Source organism: Spermophilus citellus, assembly GCF_964194105.1.
Source record: "Spermophilus citellus genome assembly, chromosome: 1".
Lineage (NCBI taxonomy): Eukaryota > Metazoa > Chordata > Mammalia > Rodentia > Sciuridae > Spermophilus > Spermophilus citellus.
This window is the reverse complement of record NC_138182.1, coordinates 172,945,942-172,966,059: the sequence shown is the minus strand read 5'-3', so window position 1 is coordinate 172,966,059 and position 20,118 is coordinate 172,945,942.

Below are 20,118 nucleotides of genomic sequence, written 5' to 3'. Positions count from 1 at the left end.
AGCTCTAGAAAGAGAACACCTCACCCCTACCCCTATGAAGTTTCCAAAGGGAGACTTGCCCTGACCTGGAAGGAACTTCCTCTGCTAAAGGCATAGGCAACCTATGAGCACTTTATCCCTAAGAAGTGGGACAAAGGGGACAATACAAAACATTCAGCTCCTCAGGTTCACACTCTAGAGGGTTGGAGACTGAAAGTAAACAATAAATGAATAATTGTTAAATAGTAATAAATTCAATGGAAGGCAATTTAAAAAGGAAAGGAGGAAAAGACAGTGTACAAGGTCGGAGGGAGATACTGTTGTGCATATATTAGTCAGAGAAGAGTTCTCCTTGAAGAAATTTGAATAGATACTTAAAGCAAGAGGAAGCCAGTTTTGTGCCCAGAGAGAGGCATCCCTTCCTAACCTATAGCACAGGGCTAAAGCAGTAAAAGTGGCCTCTACTGAAGGACTGTCAAGGCCCTGGCTCTGTAAAAATTCTGCCTCTCCAGCTATTGGCCACATCTGCTTCCCTTCCGATGCTGTGAGTAATCTGATATCCTTTCAATATATCCATTCACCATTCATATCAGTTGGAGTCACCTCTATTGCTAGTGACTTAGATTCTGACACCATGACCCACCTCAAACTGTTTGGGATTCAGTTTCTTCAAAGGTCAAACAAAGGGATAGGAGTAATGATGGCTTTCTATCCTTAGCTTTATATAAAGTGGCTACCAAATTTTGACTTCCCTCTCTACAATTTAAACCCCACTTCCAGGATGCTGTGTATCTAAGATGTGAGATGTGTAAAATATATTGAAAAAACTAAAAATGGGAAAATCCACACCATTTATTTTAATCACTGCAGGCTTCCCATTGATCTCTTTGCATCTTCACTTCTTACACAGTGACAGAAACAGTGCCAGCCACTGCCGGGAAAGAAAGGCCTTGAGGAATGAGATACTTGGTGTGGAAGACACTTACTTTCCAGCTCAGCACATGGAAGTAGCTCTTCCCCCAGATGATGCAGCAGGAGCCTCCCAGTTCCGTTCAACTGACACACCCTCCTCTTCGGGGGCACTGGCAGTTTGTGTCCCCTCAGTTCTCCTGTCACACTGTACTGGAAGGGCAAGCTCCTCACTTAGCCTGGTCAAAGATGGCCTCTGGAGTGGAGAGACCAAGCTCAGCCTATTTCTGAGCACTATCTTTCATCCTTTACCAGGACTGCGGCAGACAGCACCTGTTCACTTCACTTGAAATATGGCAGAACCTTGGTCACCCAACAGCTGTCACTTATACAATGCTTCTCAGCCACCCCAGGCCTGATTTGGATTTGACCTACTGACCTTGAGGTGAAAGGCTCCGCAGTCCATTACCAATCCCTGGGGACAGCTCATTCTCCCAGGAAAGCCTCTCTAAATATATCCTTTCCATTTGCAGGGAAATCGCTATTATAATTCGCAAAGGTCTCCAGAGTATCAACCATATCTGCATCAGTTCAGTCCCATAAAGGTTTAATAAATAGCCATTGGGTGAAAAACAGCTGCTCTTTTTTTTCTAATTCTCTGTTTTTAAGTCTTGACAAGACATGAAAAAGAAAAATAATTACACAAGTAGAACTATCCCCTTCAATTATTCATGTATTCCCTTCACTATCATCTTTCTACCCACCCTTTCCCCAGGAATTTAATCTTCCATTTTCTAGAATGGACAAACCCAATCAAAGTTATTTACAGATAAACAGCAATACATAATATTTAATAAGCACCTATGGTATGAGAAGAGATTATTGATAGGAATCTTGGGGACAATCTCCTTTGAAGCTCTTCTAGCAAATGATACCTGGTTCTAAGATAGTCTTCTTTTGGTCACCAGTGTTGCCTAAATTAGCTGAAGCCTATAGGCCTTAAGTTATAATCAGAAGGAGGCAAGCATGTTACAGTGCATCTGTTTTAAATTAGGAACATGTGCTATGGTTGATTCACATTCTGAAGACTGGTGGTTCCTAGTGCCTGACAATAGTCTCTAGGAGCCAAGGTGGCTTCCAATGACCCTCATCAATAAAAGACCCTTGAGGCTTTCCCTCCCAGAGAAGCCTGAGAAAACAAGACCCTTACTCTCACAGGAGCTCTTAGATATATCTGCAGGAACCCTGAGAGCCTGTCTTCCTGCTCATCATACACTCTCCTGGTTGGAATGATGTCCTCACTCTTCTCTGATCTAGGATGACAATAAGGGTTATTTTTGAGGTCCATTTCTGGTGAGTGTATGTTCTCTGTGTAAGAGCCTCTCAGTAAAGAAAAGAACTTATTCTCAGTTTCCTAGTTGGAACTGGAAAACTCGTCTCTAGACCTAAATAAAGACACTGTGCAGGTTGCTGTGTGGGATGCCAAACGAGTGTAAATTGTGCGGCCCCTGCCTCCGATGATTTCACACTGTGGAAGCACTTCAGAGACCCAGCCATTTCTCTCCAACTGCCAGGCTACAGAGCCCATAAACACCACGAAGCTTCACAAAAGGAAGTCATCACTTTAGGAGATGGTCAAGCAAAGCTTCATAAATGAGATGGGCCACAAGCATTTTCAGTATTTGGGAGGGTAGAGAGGAAGACAAAGGTATTCTAGCACAGGGGAACCGACTGAGCAAAGAACCAAGGACAGGAATCTACACAAATAATCTGGGACTCCAGGTAAATTTTTCTTCCTTTATTATTCCTTTATTCGTGAGAGTAACAGTTAGATGCCTGGCTATTCCCTCTAAGAGCTAGGACTCCATCTCTTGGGGGACTCTGAAATCATATTCTATAAATTTGGAAAAGATGCTTTCCTGGACTTTATAAAATATGCTCAGGTCTAAGCTTGAGAATCAATTCATGATTAAGACAATCGAAAAATAGCTGAAGGGTTTGGATGAAACCATCAGCACAGCAGAAATCCCGCTGGACTGTGATTTGGTAAGCGTGGCAATACCTCTTTGTGACTCTGTGTGGTACGAGCTATGATTCTCTGACCTGCTCTTTTTAAACTGTAAAGAACTATGAAAAAAAATTAGTACATTTGAGAATTTCAAATGATCATCAATCCAGATTCTTCTGAAGTAAAAAAATATAAGAAAATATTCTAGAATAAGCAAATATAATTCCCCAAAATCCTTACTCTCCTTTCAAAAGAAAAAAAAAATGACAGAACAATGACTTAACATTCTGAGACTCAAAGAAAAAAAAATCATCTTTTTTTGCATAAGACAGCCAGATTATTAAAAAGAACTAAGAAAAAGATAATGCATAATCATATAATACATTCTTAGTCTTTATTTTTACAATGCAGTAATTGACAAATGACACTGGAATATTAATTGGAAAACTTAGCATTTTTTAAATTAAGTGATTATCAATTTGACTCTTTAAAATATTGCTATGTTTGACCATATTTTAAGCATTTCCTGCTTGTCTGTCTACATTGGCAAAAATTTTCAGTTGAAGCATATGTTTGCGTGGACAAATATTTCACTTGGCAGTAATCTAATAGTTTAAGTATAGATTTCCAAATCAAAAGTTTCAAACAGAAGCATTTCTCACAATTATTTTCTTAAAACAAATGTTTGTGTCGGAGCCAGCAAGGAATATCAAGTATTTCAGTAAACTTGTCACTACTATTCTGTTGCTTTCAAGATTTTTCTATTGGTCACATTCTCTTATAGATCTTCTTGAATTAGTCCAAAGGAATGCTTTTGTAAAATGAGTGGGAGCATTTTCAAAATGATTTTTCTTAGTAAAAGATTAATTGGAAGTACATGTGCATATAGCAATGTTGTATTTCATTTGTGTAGATACCATGTTATTAGTGACATAATGTTGCACTATTTGGGTTTTCATTTCCAGGTACAGAGTTGTGAAAGTAGATGATTTGGACTCCTCTACTATCTTCTGACAAAAAAGAGAGAACCACATTGGTGTTTTTCTGTGTGTGACTCTGTGTGTGTGTGTGTGTGTGTGTGTGTGTGTGTGTGTGTGTAAATATGGAGAGTCACTGTGGTTTTCTGAGAAGGGTATTAAGAAGGAACAAGGCTGATGTAGTCTCCCTGTATTACTGAGGATTCTTTCAACTGTAGGTGACTTCAGTTAACTTAAACTACTCTCAACTTAAAAAAAAAGTATTTGATAACACATATATGAAAAACCAGGTTATGATTTCAGGTGTAGTTGGATTCAGGGGTTCAAACAATGTAATAAAGTCTCAGTATTTCCCTTCACTTCTTGGTTCTGCTTCCTCTGTTCTGAATTTCTCAAGTAGGACCTTCTATGTGATTATCCCTACCTTATTCTTCTAGATTGCAACCCCAGGGAAAGAAAAGATAAAGATGTTTCCCAAAAGTTCCAGAATTGACAAAAAAGATCAAATATATATATATATGCTTCCCAAAAGTTCCAAAATTGATAAAAAAGATCAAATATATATATGCTTCCCAAAAGTTCCAAAATTGATAAAAAGATCAAATATATATATATATATATATATATATATATATATATATATATATATTGAGAGAGAGAGAGAGAGAGAGAGAGAGAGAGAGAGAGAGTTAACAGACTAACAAGAGTCCAAGAGTCACTCACCTATATTCCTGGACTAATCATTATAATGAAGGTAATAGAGGATAATAGAGGATATTGACTGGGAAGACATGGGCCTTAGTTCTAACCAGGCCACATAGATTTAGATTAGGACAGGAATCATTTTCTAAAGGAAAAACAGGGTGCTATTACAAGAATAGGGGAATTGACTGTTGACCACATAAATAGCAAATGTTCTCTTCCCTAGGAAGGTTGTGCATACTGATAACTACAGGCCTTTTTTTTTTTTGTAGGGTTTATTGCCATTTATAAAACTCAACCTGGTCACAGAGAATCTCAATTGACTTCTTGGATAATGGGCTGAAATTCTTGGCCTTACCCTCTGAATCCACCATAAGTGTTTCCTAGAGCAGAACCTTAACTAGTAATTTTGGCTCCTAGGGCAGATTATCCTGTGGCACATGTCAAGAGTTAACTGACCCAGCTCCCATTTGGAGCCCATTCTTCCATATTTAGTTTCTGGGATTGACTTAGAAATGGTCAATGAGATATAAGAAGTCTTCAGGTGAAATTTCTAAGAAAGCTCAGAGAAAGACAGCTTCAGCTGCATGCCCTTTAGACCTCTGGCTTTTGTTATTTGCTCCTCCCCTCTTTTCCCATCTGGAACACAAACATGATTGGAGGTGCAGACATCATCTTGAAAAGCCATGAAAGAAGGGTACAGGCTAAAGATGGAAAAACGACAATGTATAAGTTCTAGTCCTTTGCAGAATATCACTGAGCTACACAACTAGCCTTGATCTGCCCTCCTAAGTCTTCTTGAGCAAGACAAAAAGAAAAAAAAAACTTTTCTTTTTTTTTGTAGCCAAATGTAATCTTAACCATTACACAAAACTCCAAATCATTTATGTAATTCATGATGTGGTTTGCAGAAAGATATATTAATTTGGCACACCACTTGGTGGCTCCCTATTTTAATTATTCTTGCTAACAGGTGTTAAACTCATGATTTCTTTTGGGAGGCATATGCTATGCACACAGGCAGTATAGACACACAATAGTCAATGGGTACAAGTCTAAAATTCTGGGTATCTGGGTTTAAATCTGACTCCAACATTTAAATTAATATATGAGTGACTTTAGAAAAGTTGTTAATATTTCTGTGCTTCAAGGTTCAACTATAAATCCCCAATGTTGTTATGAACATGTTATTGATAGAATGGGAAAGGTATTTAGAATATTAAATGCTGTATATATGTCCCTAATTTGGGTATCTTGGAGATAATCCAGTTAACAAATATGGTACTGTAAGGAACATGTGGCATGTTTACACAGATGGTTAATTGCTCCAGTACCTTGTCTTGTGTTCTTCTATCTTCATAGTGTGGGAACAACTGGCTCCAAGGATAGCTGGCATTTCCAAAGTTATGCCACCAGTGTCCTTATTTACCTGTGGCGAAAAAACAAGGTCGATTATATTTTCACCTCTAAATGGTTATACAGCACAATTCTATGCATATATAGAGACTAGAATTGTGAGGAAAATTCATGTACCATTTTTAAGTTCTCATTGTCCATATACCCTCATCCTCTGCCTTGCAACTTGACTCCAGTCTCTATTTACAAATGAAATAATCTTGTATGGAAAATCCTAAGAAACCAACAAAACATCTATTAGAACTAATAAAAAAATAATAGAGTTAACTAAGTTCAGAAAGTTTGCAGGACACAAAATTGGCACACAAAAACAATTGGTTATTCTGAGTTTCCATTTTAAGGTTTCTTCTCCTATCTCATATCTCTCACTGGCCCCTACCTTTCAATATTCCACCCCACCCAAGTCCTGCTTCCTCCAGGTAGTCCCTATTGCCCACATCTTTACAGTAACTCTATAGCTCATACTACCTGGATCACATTTGTAGCACTAACATTCTAACCTGCCATATACTGTACTAAATTCTAAAATATGTGCTACACCTGTCTCTCAAATAAAAATCATGAAGTTTTGGAGAACAGGGAGAAGACTCGCCTTTATTTTCATATATTATTCAGAATCCAAAATTCCATTAGGCGCATAAAGGCTCTACGCAGATATTTGTCAAATCATTGTTAAATGAAGGAGCAAGTATATTAGTGAATGAATGAATGAATGAGGGTATACATAAATAAATGTATAAATGAATGAATGAATTAGCTGTAAACCCTTACCACATGAAGGCTTATCAGAGACAATGGCCAATGAGCCAGCTGGTGGCTTATGATCCTCAGAAGCCGTGGCAGAGGTAGGAGATAGGGGTTGGTAACACAGATGATTTGAGTCCACCTCATTCCTGTTTCTGGAGTCCTTTCTGGTGCCCTGCCTAGTATTCAGAGCTTACTCTTTTTTATGATGCCAATCATAAAGAGCTACCAACTGAATCATGTCCCTGATTAGTACCTACTTGTACTCCTAAATCCATGCTGAAGTGGGAGGTCTTTGCCCCTGAGCCCCTACATGGCTCTCACACAGCCCTCTGACTACTCTTTCATAAACAGTTCTTCCAATGAGAGAAGGAAAATTAAGAGATTCCTCCTTTCAATGGAATACCTGATAAAATTACCACATTACCATTATCTCTTACAAGCCTTCCCTATGGTCTAATAATTCCCATTAAGATCTCGTAAGCACAAGCCAGAGTGTTCTCTTTAATAGAAAATGCCAGCACACATCTGTGGATTGGCAGAACGCACTCATATCTCACATAGGAGCATTGCTGAGACATTCTAAATAAGCCCCATTGAGGGTAATCATGGGGCCATGAAATCTAAGTTTAAAACATTTTGATCTAATTCACACAGGAAAGAACCAGGAACTTGGCTGGTCCTAGCAAAGCCCCAAATATTCTGAGAAATCCATCAAATTAATTTTGAACTACAGGGCTTTCATAAATCCTACATTGAATACAGAATTTAGTAAGTAACATAACATCAGCCCTTGGCAAAATAGAGGAAACCTCATTTATTAAACATACCCAGTTTCTAGATTTCTGAGTTCAAAAGTGAGCACATATGGGGCTGGGGCTGTAGCTCAGTAGTAGAGCACTTACCTCACTGGGTTCGATCCTCAGCATCACATAAAAATAAATAGAGATATTTTTTTTAAAGTGAGCATAAATGGAAGAGCAACTTTCATAGCTGGATGTTATGGTGTTGGGGTGGGGTGAGGAATGTGGTAGGTCAGGGGAGACAGAGGTCTAATGAGGAAAGAAAAAACATGTGACAAAGAATAGAGAAGTCTTCTCACTTCTCAGAGGGAACAAGGAATGACAGGAGCAAGGAAACTTCCCTGTGCCTGTCATCTCCATGGCTGCCCTCAGTCATCACTAGAGGCATGTATCATGTGAAACCAGTACACTGGCCACTACTAATTTGACCAGGAATGTGAGCCTGACCCAGTAAAGCTACCTGTACTTACCTAGGTGACCTTGTCCAAGATCTTTGCTTGGAGGTAAACTCTGTGCTGGATCAGGATGAGCTGACAAATCACATCTTTTCCCTTGGATAGTATGATTTTGAGATAGAGCCTTTGGGTCTATAAGAGCAGGTTCTTAGGAGAGATCAAGAAGCTGAGTCACCTCCTGGTGGCACATCAGAGAAAAGGAATCAAAAGATGCCAGCTGTCTGGGAAACATGGCCATGATGGTCATTCTCTAGAGTTGTGTTGTTTCTTAAAAGACATCGCAGCCTCGGTGGGGCTTGGCTGTTAACTGAGACATCCTACTTTTCACCCAAAGTACCAACAAATATACTACAGTACATAATTATTCCCCACCTAGGGTCTTTAGGGTGTACAGAGGCATGTACTGATGTAGGACAGAAGAGGCTGGACACCTGAGGAATTTTCAGAAAGCAGGTTTATTGGCTACAGGGTCCAGAGGGGCTATTGCTCAAAAAATTTCTCTGGACTATGAGTCTGAAAATTCTTTGAACTTTATACCCAGTGGGAGGAAGGGTTTGCAGGTTTATATGACAAGTGATTTTCCATTTTTATATTAATCAAGAGATTTTACAAGTTTTACCACAAAAGCAGAAGTAACATCATCAAGTCTGCAGCCAAACTTAGGTTTTGCAAGACAGAGCAACTTAAAAATAAGGAAGTCATATCCCACACTGAGTTTTTTTTTTCCAAAAATTTTTGCTGATATTCTGGAAATAAGAGCAATTATGGTGAGGGTCTCTGGAAAAGCTTAATTAAGATTTTTTGGTGGAAGAGGGGGTGCCACTACAGTACAAGCTTGACAGAAAGTCTTTAATGACTTATTCAACATTTTCTCGCTTTTATTTCAGCCTCAGATGAAAATAAAATGAAATTCATTATCCAGTTCTGTTTCACTCTTGATCTGAGTTGAAATATTATGTTTTATACAATGTTCAGGGTATACCACTGTCTTCAAAATTAAATTAACGTTGGGCAAAAATGAGAGAGACTTGAGAAAGGAGAATCACTGCTTCTTTAGCCTAGAAATCTAGTAAAGTTAGAGGGAGTTTTCTATGAACAATTTTCCCAAGGAACTAGGTACTCAAGGTGCACCTGCTCAAAATTATGACAGACCAGTATTTGTGACTCCAAAGTTGTGATTGTTGAAAACTTAGGTTGAGGCATGCTGGTTTTAATGATCCATATTTTGTCCTAGACATGGGTCATGAATTCCCCACAATTTCTCTTTGTGGAGAACATTGTACTTTTATGGAGCATGAGCTTCAATAGACTATTTTTTTTTACTATAAACACTGGTATTTATAAGACAGCAGGGCAGTGTGCCTATTCTATGTGGAATCCAGGCAGTAATCTCATCTGACCTCTCCTTTGCACATTTACGAGGTGTTTCTACATCTGAATATGTACCTAGCACCTAGAAGCTTTAAATCACGTTTAACTTGAAGTTCACACTCTTTGTTGTGTAGTCCTCATAGAAGCAACAGGTATTAGATAGAGGAAGGAACCTCATGCTAACATATTATCAGAGGTGCTCACAGAGACCACCAAGCAGTAGCAGGAACAAATGTGTAGTTCTGCATGGCAGCTTAGAGAAAACAAGGAAACATTCTAAAGGAAATTAGTACATCCAATTAGCAAAGAAAGTGAGGCTTGTCTCTTTCTCATGTATAGTGTTCTCTCATTCAACAAACATGCGATTGAGTTCCATCTCTGTGCCAGACACACTGTAAGATATACAGGAGAGACCAAGATGAATCAGAGTAGTACTTGCTCTCAAGGCACACACAACCCAGGGGTTGTTGGCAGTACATAGCACAAAAGAACCAGGTTGATTTCTTCAGCAAGTCAAGAACTAAGTGATGAGCAAAGTATTTGCCTCAAGGTTTTCCCATGGTTTTATTGAGGTATAATTGATGAATAAAAATTGTATACATTTAAGATGTACAAACATGATGATTAGCTATATACATATATATGTTAAAATAATCACCACAATATCAAGCTAATTAATATTTCTGTCATCTCACATTGTGTGTGTGTATGTGTGTGTGTGATGAACAAAGATGTGGCTTTTTAAAATGATAAGACTGTAATATCTTTAAAAATAGAAAATAAAAAAGTGGGGCTGAGATTGTGGCTCAGTGATAGAGCACTTGCTTTGCATGCGTGAGGCACTGGGTTTGATCCTCAGCAACACATGTCAATAAATATATAAAATAAAGATATTGTGTCCATCTATAACTAAAAAAAAATTTAAAAAGTGAAGAAAAAGGAGTTATACAAGACTCCATTATTCAGGATCTGACATAAACAAGGTCAGAGCAAAACATAAAAAAAGATTACTCTTTCAAATTCCTTATCTTGAAAAATAAAATTGTTCCAGTTCCAAAAATTATCCTATTTGTTCGAAGGATGATTTTTTAAAAATGAGGTGGCTATGGAAAATAATTTCTTCATTTTTTTAAGTAGGGAGGGTTTTTGAAAAACCCTCTCTATAGTGGTGACCACAAGAGTGTTTCAAAAATGTTATCAGTCCCAAATTTCCATCAGAACCTCCTACCACTTAATGCATATTCATCATAAAGGAAATGGACTTGTCTCCAATCTCATGAAAGGATCTAGGCAAACATGGCTTCAAGTAAAGTCTCTGGCCCTGCCCACATCCCACCTTGTACTGCCAGATGGGCACCCAAGGCTCTCCTCATGTGGGTATTCTGGCATGTCTGAATCTTGATCATGCATTGACAAACACACAGAAGAGGTGATTTTGTGTGGAGTAGAGGGGAGCTGCACAGGATCAAAAAGTGTCTCCCTAAAATTCATATCCACCTGGAACTCTGGAATGTGATGTTATTTGGAAATAGGCTCTTGACAGATGGATTTAAGACAAGGTCATGTTGAATTAGCAGGCTCAGGTCCTTAATCCAATGACTGGTGTCCTGATAAGAAGACCCTGTGGAGAGTCTCTCTCCTCTCTCTCCTCTCTCTCTCTCTCTCTCTCTCTCTCTCTCTCTCTCTCTCTCTCTCTCTCTCTCACACACACACACACACACACACACACACACACAAAACCACCAGAAGCTGCAAGAGACAAGGAAGAACTAAGAATTCCTCCCTAGCGTCTTAAAAAGGAGCATGGTGCTGGTCCTGCTGACCCCTTGACTTCAGATTTCTAGCCCACTAAATTATAAGAGAATAAATTTCTGTTGTTTTAAGTCACCTAGTTTGTGGTGATTTGTTACACGGAAGACACGAATACAGGGGCATGAAAAGAATCATGGTTATAAACAAATTTCGGTATATATTAGTTAAAAGAATGAATGGCTCTTCATCATTGGAATGACTATGTGCCAGGGCCCAGTTCTGGGTGCCAAGGTGGCATGCACTGGGGCAGAAGTGCGCAGCCTGGAAGACTGAATTGCTGTCATTTGCCACAGTTCTAGAAGGCCCAGCATTTGCAACTTTACTTCTGTTTTACTCAGGGATACGACCTGGAGTTGCTATTCTGCTGTCCCAGAATAGACCCAGAACTCAAGAAGAATTAGCCCCTGAGAATCGGCACTGGTGGTGGTAAACTCAGAGCCTAGAAAAAGGAATTGTCCTATGCGCCCCCCCCACCCCGACTGCCTGTTGTGAGGCTAGGACGAGAATTCTGAATCTCATAAACGAGATCAAAGTCTTTAACACACACACACACACACACACACACACACACACACGTGTAGCATGCAGACTTTTTAAAAAATCATTTCACATCTCATTATTTATTAGCAACATTAGTGAATAAGTAAAGTTTATTGTTTTGCTTTTTTTCTTTTCTTTTCTTTTTATTGGTTGTTCAAAACATTACAAAGCTCTTGACATATCATATTTCATACATTAGATTCAAGTGGGTTATGAACTCCCATTTTTACCCCAAATACAGATTGCAGAATCACATCTGTTACACATCCACATTTTTACATAATGCCACATTAGTAACTGTTGTATTCTGCTACCTTTCCAAACCTCTACTATCCCCCCTCCCCTCCCCTCCCATCTTCTCTCTCTACCCCATCTACTGTAATTCATTTCTCTCCTAGTTTTTTTTCCCATTCCCCTCACAACCTCTTATATGTAATTTTGTATAACAATGAGGGTCTCCTTCCATTTCCATGCAATTTCCCTTTTCTCTCCCTTTCCCTCCCACCTCATGTCTCTGTTTAATGTTAATCTTTTCCTCCTGCTCTTCCTCCCTGCTCTGTTCTTAGTTGCTCTCATTATATCAAAGAAGACATTTGGCATTTGTTTTTCAGGGATTGGCTAGCTTCACTTAGCATAATCTGCTCTAGTGCCATCCATTTCCCTGCAAATTCCATGATTTTGTTGTTTTTTAGTGCTGCGTAGAACTCCATTATGTATAAATGCCACATTTTTTTTATCCATTCATCTACTGAGGGGCATCTGGGTTGGTTCCACAGTCTAACTATTGTGAATTGTGCTGCTATGAACATTGATGTGGCAGTATCCCTGTAGCATGCTCTTTTAAGGTCTTCAGGGAATAGTCTGAGAAGGTCAATAGCTGGGTCAAATGGTGGTTCCATTCCCAGCTTTCCCAGGAATCTCCATACTGCTTTCCAAATTGGCCGAACCAATTTGCAGTCCCACCAGCAATGTACAAGTGTACCCTTTTCCCCGCATCCTCGCCAGCACTTGTTGTTTGACTTCATAATGGCTGCCAATCTTACTGGAGTGAGATGGTATCTTAGGGTGGTTTTGATTTGCATTTCTCTGACTGCTAGAGATGGTGAGCATTTTTTCATGTACTTGTTGATTGATTGTATGTCCTCCTCTGAGAAGTGTCTGTTCAGGTCCTTGGCCCATTTGTTGATTGGGTTATTTGTTATCTTATTGTCTAATTTTTTGAGTTCTTTGTATACTCTGGATATTAGGGCTCTATCTGAAGTGTGAGGAGTAAAGATTGGTTCCCAGGATGTAGGCTCCCTATTTACCTCTCTTATTGTTTCTTTTGCTGAGAAAAAAACTTTTTAGTTTGAGTAAGTCCCATTTGTTGATTCTAGTTATTAACTCTTGTGCTATGGGTGTCCTATTAAGGAATTTGGAGCCCGACCCAACAGTATGTAGATCGTAGCCAACTTTTTCTTCTATCAGATGCAGAGTCTCTGATTTGATATCAAGCTCCTTGATCCATTTTGAGTTAACTTTTGTGCATGGCGAGAGAAAGGGATTCAGTTTCATTTTGTTGCATATGGATTTCCAGTTTTCCCAGCACCATTTGTTGAAGATGCTATCCTTCCTCCATTGCACGCTTTTAGCCCCTTTATCAAATATAAGATAGTTGTAGTTTTGTGGATTGGTTTCTGTGTCCCCTGTTCTGTACCATTGGTCCACCCGCCTGTTTTGGTACCAGTACCATGCTGTTTTTGTTACTATTGCTCTGTAGTATAGTTTGAAGTCTGGTATCGCTATACCGCCTGATTCACACTTCCTGCTTAGCATTGTTTTTGCTATTCTGGGTCTTTTATTTTTTCATATGAACTTCATGATTGCTTTCTCTATTTCTATAAGAAATGCCATTGGGATTTTGATTGGCATTGCATTAAACCTATAGAGAACTTTTGGTAATATCGCCATTTTGATGATGTTAGTTCTGCCTATCCATGAACAGGGTATATTTTTCCATCTTCTAATATCTTCTTCTATTTCTCTCTTTAGGGTTCTGTACTTTTCATTGTATAAATCTTTCACCTCTTTTGTTAGGTTGGTTCCCAAGTATTTTTTTGAGGATATTGTGAATGGGGTGTTTTTCTTCATTTCCGTTTCAGAAGTTTTGTCGATGATATACAGGAATGCCTTTGATTTATGCATGTTGATTTTATATCCTGCCACTTTGCTGAATTCATTTATTAGCTCTAGTAGTTTCTTTGTAGACCCTTTTGGGTCTTCTAGGTATAGAATCATATCATCCGCAAATAGTGATAATTTAAGTTCTTCTTTTCCTATTTTTATGCCTTTAATTTCTTTCATCTGTCTAATTGCTCTGGCTAGTACTTTGAGAACTAAATTGAATAGAAGTGGTGATAGAGGGCATCCCTGTCTTGTTCCAGATTTTAGAGGGAATGTCTTCAGTTTTTCTCCGTTTAGGATGATGCTAGCCTGAGGCTTAGCATAGATAGCTTTTACAATGTTGAGGTAAGTTCCTGTTATCCCTAGTTTTTCTAATGTTTTGAACATAAAGGGATGCTGTACTGTGTCAAATGCTTTTTCTGCATCTATCGAGATGATCATATGGTTTTTATCTTTAAGTCTATTGATGTGGTGAATAACATTTATTGATTTCCGTATATTGAACCATCCTTGCATCCCAGGGATGAATCCTACTTGATCATGGTGCACAATTTTTTTGATGTGCCTTTGTATCTGATTCGCCAGAATTTTATTGAGGATTTTTGCATCTAGGTTCATCAGAGATATTGGTCTGTAGTTTTCTTTCTTTGAATAGTCTTTGTCTGGTTTCGGAATCAGGGTGATGTTGGCCTCACAGAATGAATTTGGCAGAGCTCCCTCTTTTTCTATTTCCTTAAATAACTTGAAAAGTATTGGTATTAATTCTTCTTTAAAGGTTTTGTAAAACTCCGCTGTATACCCATCCGGTCCTGGGCTGTTCTTGGTTGGTAGTCTTTTGATTGCTTCTTCTATTTCATCCATTGATATTGGTCTTTTCAAATTGTGTGTATCCTCCTGACTCAGTCTGGGCAAATCATATGACTTAAGAAATTTATCGATGTCTTCACTATCTTCTATTTTATTGGAATATAGGTTTTCAAAATAATTTCTAATTGTCTTCTGTATTTCTGAAGTATCTGTTGTGTTGTTGCCTTTTACATCCCGTATGTTAGTAATTTGAGTTCTCTCTCTTCTTCTCTTCATTAGCATGGCTAAGGCTTCATTAGCATGGCTAAAGGTCTGTCGATCTTATTTATTTTTTCGAAGAACCAACTTTTAGTTTTGTCAATTTTTTCAATAGTTTCTTTTGTTTCAATTTCTTTGATTTCCGCTCTGATTTTAATTATTTCTTGCCTTCTGCTACATTAGCTGTTGTTTTACTCTTCCTTTTCTAGGGCTTTGAGATGAAGTTTGAGCTCATTTATTTGTTGGTATTTTCTTTTCTTGAGGAATGACCTCCAGGCAATGAAGTTCCCTCTTAAAACTGCTTTCATTGTGTCCCATAGATTCTGATATGTTGTGTCTGTATTTTCATTTATCTCTAAGAATTTTTGATTTCCTCCTTTATGTCTTCTGTAACCCATTAATCATTCAGTAACATATTGTTCATTTTCCATGTGATGTAGGATTTTTCCTTCCTTCTTCTATCATTGATTTCCAGTTTCATTCCATTATGATCAGATAAAATGCATGGTATTATCTCCACCCCTTTATATTTACTGAGGGTTTCCCTATGGCATAATATATGGTCTATTTTTGAGAAGGATCCATGTGCTGCTGAGAAAAAAGTATATCCACTTGATGATGGTTGATATATTCTATATATGTCAATTAAGTCTAGGTTATTGATTGTGATATTGAGTTCTATAGTTTCTTTATTCAACTTTTGTTTGGAGGATCTGTCCAATGGTGAGAGAGGTGTGTTGAAGTCACCCATAATTATTGTGTTGTGGTCTATTTGATTCTTGAACTTGAGGAGAATTTGTTTTATGAATGTCGCAGCACCATTATTTGGTGCATAAATATTGATAATTGTTATGTCTTGTTGGTGAATGGTTCCTTTTAACAGTATATAATGACCTTCTTTATCCCTTTTGATTAACATAGTCTTGAAGTCGATTTCATTCGATATGAGGATGGCCACCCCTGCTTGCTTACGAGGACCGTGTGCGTGGTATATTTTTTCCCAACCTTTCACCTTCAGCCTGTGTATGTTTTTTCCAATCAGATGTGTCTCCTGGAGGCAGCATATTGTTGGATTTGTTTTTTTAATCCATGATACCAACCTATGTCGCTTTATTGGAGAGTTTAAGCCATTAACGTTTAGAGTTACTATTGATATATGGTTTGTACTTCCAGCCATGTTTGATTATTTATCCTTTTTTAAAAAAATTTAGTTTGTTTCTCCATGATTATCTTTCTCCTTGCCCTCTGTCTTTACCAAGGCACTTCCCACTGATGGTTTTGGTTATTGTTTTTCATTTCTTCCTCGTGTAGTGTTTTGCTCAAAACGCTTTGCAATGCTGGTTTTCTGGCTGCAAATTCTTTTAACTTTTGTTTATCATGAAAGATTTTTATTTCATTGTCATTCCTGAAGCTTAATTTTGCTGGATACAGAATTCTTGGTTGGCATCCATTGTCTTTTGGTGTTTGAAATACATTGTTCCATGACCTTCTTGCTTTCAGCGTCTGTGATGAAAAATCCATTGTTAACCTTATTGGTTTACCCCTGAATGTAATCTGCCTCCTTTCTCTTGTAGCTTTTAATATTTCCTCTTTGTTCTGTATATTGGATATCCTCATAACAATGTGTCTTGGCATTGGTCTACTGTGATTTTGTATGCTCAGTGTCCTGTATGCATCTATAATTTGTATATTTGTTTCCTTTTTTATTTCTGGAAAGTTTTCTATAATTATTTCATTCAGCAGGTTGCTCATTCCCTTGGTTTGAGCCTCTATACCTTCCTCTATCCAGATGACTCTTAGGTTTGGATTTTTTATGTTATCCCATATCTCTTGGATGTTTTTCTCATGATTTTTTACCAGCCTTTCTCAGTTGGCTAGACTCTTTTCGAGATGATATATTTTGTCTTCATTATCTGATGTTCTGGCTTCTACTGGCTCCACTCTGTTAGTGATACTCTCATTTGAGTTTTTAATTTGGTTTATAGTTTCCTTCATTTCTAGAATTATTGTTTGATTTTTTTATAATCTCTATCTCCTGATAAAGATGCTTAATTTCTTCTTTTATCTCTTTATGTAATTCATTTTCAATGTGTTCTTTCACTGTTTGAATTTACTGTCTCATATCCTCTTGAAGGTTCCATTCCATCTGTCTAAGGTATTCCTTGAGTTCTTTATATGACCATTTTTCTGATGCCTCTAGGTCCTCCTGAATATTTAGGCTGTCCTGCATTGTTTGTACTCCTTTTCTTCCTTGCTTTTTCATGCTGCTCATGTTACTTCTTGTTCTGTTTGACTGCTGAGTTACTGTTTACTCCTATAAATTTATTTGATGTTTGGGAGGAAAGGTATTAGAAGGGAAGGGAAGAAGTCACTAAAGAGAATGAGAGTAAGCAGGTAGAATTCAAGGAAGGGGGAATAAGGAACTTGAAAAGAAATGAAAAGACAAAAGAAAAAATAGAAAATAAAAAAAGAAAAAAAATTAAAAATAATTTAAAAAATTAAAATTAAAAAAATAATTAAAAAATAATTTTAAAAAATTTTAAAAAGAGGGGGGATAGTAGGGGATAGTAGGAGATAGGAAAGGTAGCAGAATACAACAATTGCTAATAGGGCATTATGTAAAATTGTGGATGTGTAACCGACGTGATTCTGCAATCTGCATTTGGGGTAAAATGGGGGTTCATAACCCACTTCAATCTAATGTATGAAATATGATATGTCAAGAGCTTTGTAATATTTTGAACAACCAATTAAAAAAAATTTAAAAAGAACAAAAAAAATGAAAATAAAAAAACCCAAGTAAGAAAAATTAATAAATGCAGTCTTAGAGTTTGATTAACTTCTCTTCCAGTAGGTGGAGCTGTGCCCACCAGGCCAAGCTTCTCTCAATACGCGGGAACCAATCACTGTGCAGCAACTCCCCCTCCCAGACCAGGCGGGTCTCCAATCCTGAGTGCCTAGGGCCTTCTCTTGTGTCTAGTCACTTCCCCACTTTTCCTCAAGCCAGCACCCGCTCACCGGTGACGCTCACCACAATACTGGCTACATGCCAGGTCTGCTGCTCCCGGGAGCCCTGTTTTCATGAATAACTGGGCACACTCTCCCTGTTTGCCATTCCCTCAGACCCTAAGTTTGTAGAGCTTGGGGCTGAGAACCCTCAGCAAATTTTGCTTGCCCTCCGGTAGCCACGCCCCCGGTAGCTGCTGCAAGAGACCTCAGTTGTCAGCACTGGTGGGAGCGGTAGCCGGGAGTTCCGCGCCATGGGTCCCGTGCCACTCCTGATTCCTTTGGTCTGGCTATCACGCTCACAGGAGAACTGGGAGGGGCCTTAAGGTTTCCCTGCTGTGTGGAGAGGGAAGGCTAGGGGATTACACACCTGTCACCGCCGGTTTCAATGAAGTTATCTCCTCCACCGCATTCTGGTGACGTCAGTTCTCTGCCATGGTGGTATCCCATGCAAATGGCGACAGTTCGTTCCCTTTGCTGGGTGACCAATGCAACAGGTGGGTCCTGACTGGCTCTCCCAAGCCCCGTTTCAAGCCTGTGGCCACTGCCTATGAAGGCTCGGTTGGCATTAACCTCCGTAGGTTCAGAAGGGCCGACCAGTTGTTTCAGCGGGATCGTTAATGCTGAGTCATAGTGGTTTGTCTGCGAGAAGTAGGCGAATGGGAGCTTGAATTCAGCCGATCTGGGTTCAGTGGGTGTTCTGAGAGGCCCAGACTGTTCGCCCCAGATCCACGTCAGCTCAGCATTGCCTGGTGATCCTGAGCAAACAGCATTTAGATGGTTTATGACTCCCTATGCCCGCGCAGCTGAAGAGGTCAGAGACTTGATCTCTCCGCGCTTCCCACCATGTTGGATCTCCAGCATGAAGACTTGATTTTGAATTCCCACTCTACTGAGGAAACTGCTGTGTGACTCTGGGCAAGTGCTTATTCTCTTTGATCTTGTTTTCTTTTGTTTGAAAAATAGGAATAAGTAAACACTGAACTCAAGCTGGGGCTGTAGCTCAGTGGTAGAGTGCTTGCCTAGCACTTGTGAGGTCCTGGGTTTGATCCTCAGCACCACATAAAAATAAATAAATAAACCAAAGATATTGTGTCCAAAAACAAAACAAAAACCTGAACTCTCACCATCCAAACAGTTGCCATAATACTTGCAAAGACTTTTGCCCAAAATTCATTCTCCAAGATACAGAACTGCTCAAAGTAAAATGATCACATATCCCACTTTACCCCCAATAGTTCCAGTTTTGATATAATTACTAACAACTCCACTTCCTCACCAAAACTTCCTCACCTTGACCACAAAGTACATGACCGCCCCCAAGTTTTGAGGAATTCACATAGGCACAACAAAGTTTATGGTGCACACCTGAGGCAAAATCTATAGAGAGCACAGTTTGAATCTTAGCCATTCTCCCCAGAGGACTGCACTGTGTTACTTACTTTTGTCATGTGTCTTTCACAAATTTGACTGTTGTTTATTTTCATTACAGTTCATTTCTGTGTAGGAAAATGTGGTTGGTATGTAATACTATATTCTATTGTGTCTGAAACAGAAAATGTCCACGGATATATTTAATAATTAGGTGATTGATATTCTTATTGCTTTATATGATGAAGAAATCCCCAGGAGATTGTTACATAGATGTCTAAGCTGTTCAGTGGTATTTGGAACAAATTGATTGCAATTTTTGAATAAGCCTGGAATTCATTATTTTTTTATATTTAAAAATAATGGAATATAGTCTTTCTCATTTTGAAAATCCACTATGTGTTATATTTTCAGAAACAAATTGATGATGAGGGATGCTTGCCTCATGAGATTGTGAAGATAGACTAGAACAAGCTTACAAAGAGCATGTGGCCCTCCTCCTAAGTTGAAATGAAACATTTTTTATGTAGAGAGTAGAAATTTCAGCCCCCAAGCTCAGTGTGCAAGAACAATCACTTTCTTTATATTTTAAGTGCCCATTTAGCCTGGGTGACAGAAATTTAATCTCACCTCAGAGGGAGCCTTCAGCCTTCCCTAGAATTGTGATGGGAAATTCTGGGGTGTGCCTGTTTTATGGGGCACTGGGTGTGGGAGTCTGCTGGGTCCTTGGTCACCACTGCACATGAGTCACCCACTTGTCCCTGACAGTTTCTTCAGGTTTCTGCTAGCTCTGCTGC